The sequence below is a fragment of the Miscanthus floridulus genome, chromosome 19 (genome assembly GCF_019320115.1).
Source record: "Miscanthus floridulus cultivar M001 chromosome 19, ASM1932011v1, whole genome shotgun sequence".
NCBI lineage: Eukaryota > Viridiplantae > Streptophyta > Magnoliopsida > Poales > Poaceae > Miscanthus > Miscanthus floridulus.
Genome location: NC_089598.1, coordinates 9,493,995 through 9,499,994, shown reverse-complemented (window position 1 = coordinate 9,499,994; position 6,000 = coordinate 9,493,995).

Genomic DNA, 6,000 nt, shown 5'->3' with positions numbered 1-6,000 from the left:
ATTAGTTTCAGGGTTGCAACATGAGAAGCTACAGAGTTTCTGAGTTTCACAGTACTTTAGCAACATGAGTAGCTCACTAGCTCCCTAATGTAAAAGAATTACCAGCTAATCACTGCATTTTCAATCATTTTACCTTTTAATATATTTGTTGGCATGACATAAAAGGGTTTGTCCGGTGGCCGGCCAAGGCCAAGCATCTGAAATTTCTGAACTTGAATCTTCATTGGATTGTTAGATGTTTATGAACCAGTGTGCTAATATAATGTGTGTTTCGTTCTGTTCTGATGTTGTTAAAGGCGAATGCCAAGAATGTTATTTTAAGTGGGAAGAACAGCTGCAGTGAAGTCATTTAAATTCTGTGTGCTCAGGTCTAATGTGAAGCAAACCTTCTCACTTTTCAATTTATTTTTCTGTTCCCTACCTGTTTGCCTCAGAGAACCATCTAGCGTTGATATGTAGTCTGCTACTGTAGTAAATATCCAATCCCGAATAGCAAGCCTCAACCTGCTAACTGTTTAGTACAGAGCCTACTGCTAATTGCAGAAAACATAACCTGGAAGCAATGGACTGTAGCAATTGAAAAATAGCACTAGAACATACTGCTACTCGGTGAAAGCTCTAAACCAGAAAATCATTACTCGGAGCTGGAAAAATTACACAGCCTACTAGAAGGAAATGCATAGGATGCGACCAATCTTCTTTTTACCACTTCTTCCTTGCAACAACACTTTCAGGTTTGCTCCCTATGAGCAATTCCTGGTTAACTTGCACTTGGAACCACCACATAATTTCAGACACAATGCTTATTTTCTGATAGATCGAGTGTTTCAAATTCAAACTGGTTTCAAACTTTCTTTCTTTCTACCAAGTTGGTTGTGATTTTCAAAAGCCAACTTGGTTTCAAAAGGAAGGGAGAAAATCACAACAAACTACTGACGAAGCTCTTATAATTGTGACTTCGGTTTCTTTATTCTCTGTGGTTAGGATTTTATTGATACGTGTCCTCTCTCTTGTAGGTGCTCAATAGCAGATTGCTGAAGGCTAAGATAGGAACACTGAAGACTAAGATAGGAACACTAAACGGGACATCAGGAAAGAGCTCAAAACCCTTGCAAAAGTGAGAGAAAATAACAGCGGCTTGCAGTCACTGATGTACTGAAAAACGCAGATGTTGTGCTGACAAGTGACAGCAGACTGGTGCGCCTTCGAAAAAGCTAAACAGAATTACATTTGATTCAATGAAGTTGCCCATGCACTTGAGCTGGCATGCCGGATAGCCTTGTTGAAAGTAAGTATAAGATTGCACAATTCAAAGTTTGTGATGAGCTAAGGGTGTAATTTGAATCTGTTGACAGCATCACAAATATTCCAGCCTGTTCGGGAGGCCGTATCGTATCGTGGATTATTTACTGCTGGCTGGTTTGGTGTGAGAGAAAAACACTGTTCCCGGCTGAAAATTTACGATCGTTTACGAGCAAGCAAACAGGCTGGCCATTGGGTAAATTATGACATCTATGAAGTTATTTATAACATAAATTCACTTAAAGGCATCCTTCTACTGGTAATTGTTTCGATGTGAGCCCCGTGATAGGTAATGTCATTAGTTAAGAGATTGTCTTTGTGTTTAGTACGAGTCAGATGCGCAATACTGTAGTTGTAAATGTAAGAGTTTGTTTCTACGACGTGAAGCTTGTAAATATGTGAACACAAGGTTGATATGTGCCCTTCTGGTTCAGTTGTGATGAGTGATTGTCAACGTGACTTGCGTCTTGGATTGAGCTGGTGAACTAACCATGGCGTGAGTTGGGGTTGTGCAACATGTCTCTTGGCTTGTGGTGCGCAGGTGTGAAGCTCGGAGGTGGTGGTCGACGGCGAGTTGAAGGTCAAGTAGAGACGTGCCGTGCCGATGGACTAGGAGCGGTGAAGGGCGGATGTGACGCTTGGACCGAGGGACCAAGAGGTCGGGTGATCAGCCGCGGTGGCTAAAACTTAGGGACATCGACAAGCGCAAGAGTACATGAGTGATGAAGACGGCGTCGACCAAGTCAAGGAGGAGGACGATGGCGTCGTGGCACTTGGCGGAGGCCGGACATGCATTTACATGGGAGAGGTAGATGGCGTCGGTCAAGTCAAGAAGGAGGCGAAGGCGTCAAACTTGGTGGAGGTCGGACACGCGTCGACATCGGAGGGTTTTGGTGGTTTCGTCCTCAAAACCATCGGAGAGGTTTGGTGGTTTCGTCCTCAAAACCATCGGAGGGCGGTTTTTTTTTTGTTTGGGCCTCAAGACCAAGCGTGGACAGTTTGGTGGTTTGGGACTCAAAGCCATCGGTGGCGGGTTTGACCGGTTTGGACCTCAAAACCGGGGAGTGGCGGATCAGCGGACACGTGGTGGTATCTCGAAGCTTGTGTTGAGGCGAATCGAAGTCGAGAAGGCGCGGGGTCTGTTGGATCGACGAAGAAAAACTTGGACATATTTACCCCTAGCGGGTATTTAGGATGAATACTTCATGTGGGGACGTTTTTATTTTATGACGTGCGCCTATATATATATATATATATATATATATATATATATATATATATATATATATATATATATATATATGTGAATGGGCTGGTTGAGCAGTTATCCTTGGAGGGTTACTCTCATTTGTGTTGTGTTGAGAGGAGGCTAGGGTTAGAGAAAAGAGTGGCTCTTGTTTTTGAGCTTTTTACCATCTTAGCTTTGATTTGGTTAAAAATGGCATGTAATCCGACATGTTGAGTTAATCCAGGATCAAATTCGTTCACCACTTGTTCTCTCCCCCAATTCTGAGTTTTTCTTCTTCTTTTTTTTTTTTGATTTTCGGTGCTATTTTGGGGATTTTTTGTTTGGTCGATTCTAGACCAATTTGAGTCGTTCTTTTTGCGTTGATTCGTGTTATGACTTGAGTTGAAGCTATCATAAAAGTTAATTTGGTTGAATTGACTCGAGCACGAAGAAATCGGCGTTTTTCGTTTTGGGAACGTTTTTTTTGTGTTCTTGGCTCAATCAAAAATTTCCCGAAGATAGGGTTCAAATCGGGCGATGATTTCTTGGGAATAGCTTCCCTACTCCGTGGTGACTCTCTGTGCAAATTTTGGGAATGAATCATGGAGTTTTGGATCGGATTTAGTTGATTTTTGTGATCGTTCCTCTCCCTGTTCGTAGGCTGCTGTCACCGCACCTTCCGGTGTTCACCGCCTCGGTGCCAAGCGGTGCACCGTCACAGTGTCCGGTGCCCTGCCCTTGCTCTTTCTGGTTTGCGCCCTGGGCACCGCAAGCACCAGTGTTCACCGGACTGCTCCTAGGCGGTTCACCGCCCGCTCGCAGCCAGCGCCGTTCTGCGCCCTGTCCATCTCGCTCAGGAGCGACGCTCCTCTCCCACCTCTGGTTCTGTCGCTGGACTGCGTCCGAGTGGTCGGTCATCTTCGGCTCTCTCGCTCGTGCGATTTGGTTCTGCAGGCTTCGGCTTCTGGTGATTTTGGTTCGCTCGGCTGCCTGGTCCGACTTCCTCCTCTCTGTCTGTCCAGTACGTGCTTTTCGTGATTGGTTCTTATTTTGTCGAGTGATTTTTCTTTGCAACAGTGAAGTACTACTTCAAGCAATTGTTAGCTCATCTTTGGAACATTAAATTACTTCATTTTGCTTTGAGGTATTCACGGTTGTGAATTTATCTTGTTCGCTCCCTCTCTCTCAGTTCTGGTTTTCGCCTAGCGTGAGCAGCCCCATGCTGTGCAGTTCTGTGCTGAGACGAACAAATTTCCAGGAGAATTTCCGGTCTGTGCTCTCCGAATTTCCAGCCTATTTTCTGGCCCGGAATTTTGTCTCGTCCGAGGTTTGCGCATTTGAGCTCCGATTCGTGTTCCGTCTTCTATGTTTACTTTGTGGTGTCGCGCTGGGGGTGGCTGCGACGCTTGTGGTACACGGTGAACTGCCGTGCGCCACCGCTGCCCCTGGATGTGGCGGTGGCCGACATCAAGCAGCTCAAGGCCAGGGTGGAGGACCTGAGTCAGAGAAACATTCGCTACAACAACCTCATCCTCCACGGCTCCAACAACAATAATTAAGCAGCAGCAGCCTGCAGTCACTGTTGTCATGCCTCCGGTAGAGCAGCCGCCGGATGCCACCACCTACCCATCGGCGGCGGCGTTCGACATCCTACGCGATGCGTGGGAGGCCACTGGGATGTGGCACAGCCACAGCCGGCGGTATAGCCTCCAAGAGTTGGTCGTCCCTAAAAATGATGGTGACCATGATCTCCAGGTTATCTCCATTTGGGGAAGCAATATAGGAGAAGGAAGTGGTGGTGATCCTGGGACGGCCTCCGTCTTTAGGAGGGTCTATCGTGACCCAAGAACCTGTGAAAATTTCAAAATCCGTGCCTAGGTGAAGCTCACGCATCCCTTCAACCACGATGAGTTTGTCAAGAGCTTGCTGGCTCAATTCTCCATGAGATGAGCAGCAGCTCTCACCAAGCAGAGGTTACGGAAGAAGACAGCCCCATGAAAGCTAAGCTCATGCAGCAAATGAGAGAGCAAAGGTATCTCGTTGTCTTGGAAGATGTATTCACGTCGGAAGAGTAGAATTTACCTGCCGGACTATAAGAATGGTAATCGGATAGTCTTGTCGACGCCACAATTAAGGATTGCCCTTCCGTGCATAGGGGCGCCATGCGAAGTATTGGAGCTTCGACAGTTCCTGGTGATAACCAATTTCTATGCGTCTTCTACAAAACCAAGGTAATTTATGCCACAAATTCTGACGCAATATATACTCCCTTTTTTATTACATGCCGTATTAGCTTTATCTTAAGTCAAATATTTATATCTTTTAATTCTGCACATGTATTGGTGAGGACAAGACAAATAATCACATCTACAAACCCTATGCCTACTGCCATCTTGCATTTATATGATGGCCCTTTCTGTTCGCTTGAACTACTTCAGCAGTACTTTTCAACGAACGAACAATGTTTTTCTCTCACAACAAATCACCATAAGCATCAGCATAAGCTAATTTTCAGATGCCCTGTTCGTTTCGCTAAAAATTGGCACTATACCTAGAGTTGAGGAGCTAACAAGCTAGTAGCTAGAATTATTATATTTTACGACATTTAAATACTAGAATAGTAGTATTCTTTCCTAGGCGAATGTACCCATATACTTTGACCATTAATTCAAGTTTGGATCTGGGTTATGACGAGTTGTCTACTGTCCTCATCCTAATTTGTTCAGGCTTCAATAGGTGGATGTAGATCTAGTCATGTAGGCACATGTATGTGCCAATTCTTTCAAAAGGGAAATCTGGATCTCTTAACTCCCTAAATACTTGCTATTATATTCTCTATTCCAATAAGCACACAATGTTTTTCGCCATTAGCACGGTCTCCAATACACAATTTTGACCATAGTATTATTTTTTACATTTCCATTTGACAAAATTGTATTGTTGATGAAAATATATTCCCTGTTGCCGGTCTTAATATATGAGTTTCACCTAGTTAATTTATTTTTTTCATTGGTCAAAGCAAGTTTTGATATGTATGAAATGTCAAGTTTCTATAGGCATGTACAAATATTCATCGATTTTCTAATAAACTTGCTAACATTAGCTGTCTGTGTGATGATAATAGATGATTTGGGGGTCATTATGTACTGCAGATTAGCAACATATATATTGTCTCTATGTGAATTATTCGCGTTGGACTGTTAGTTGCTAAAAGTATTTATAGCCTCAGACCATTTGTCGGTATCATTCGTCGGTATTTATAGCCTCTAAAAACTTGCCGGTCAGCATAGCTCTATACCAACACCAATTTCAGCGACTTCAAGAAAGTGTCAGCATAGATCTATACCGACCGAGTCGCTATATCGACCTATACCCACCGATGGTACGTCGTTATTCTAGGGCTGTGGTGTAGTGGATAGTGAATTGGTAATTCGTAGAGATGGATTGGTACGAGTGACTGGGCCAGACGC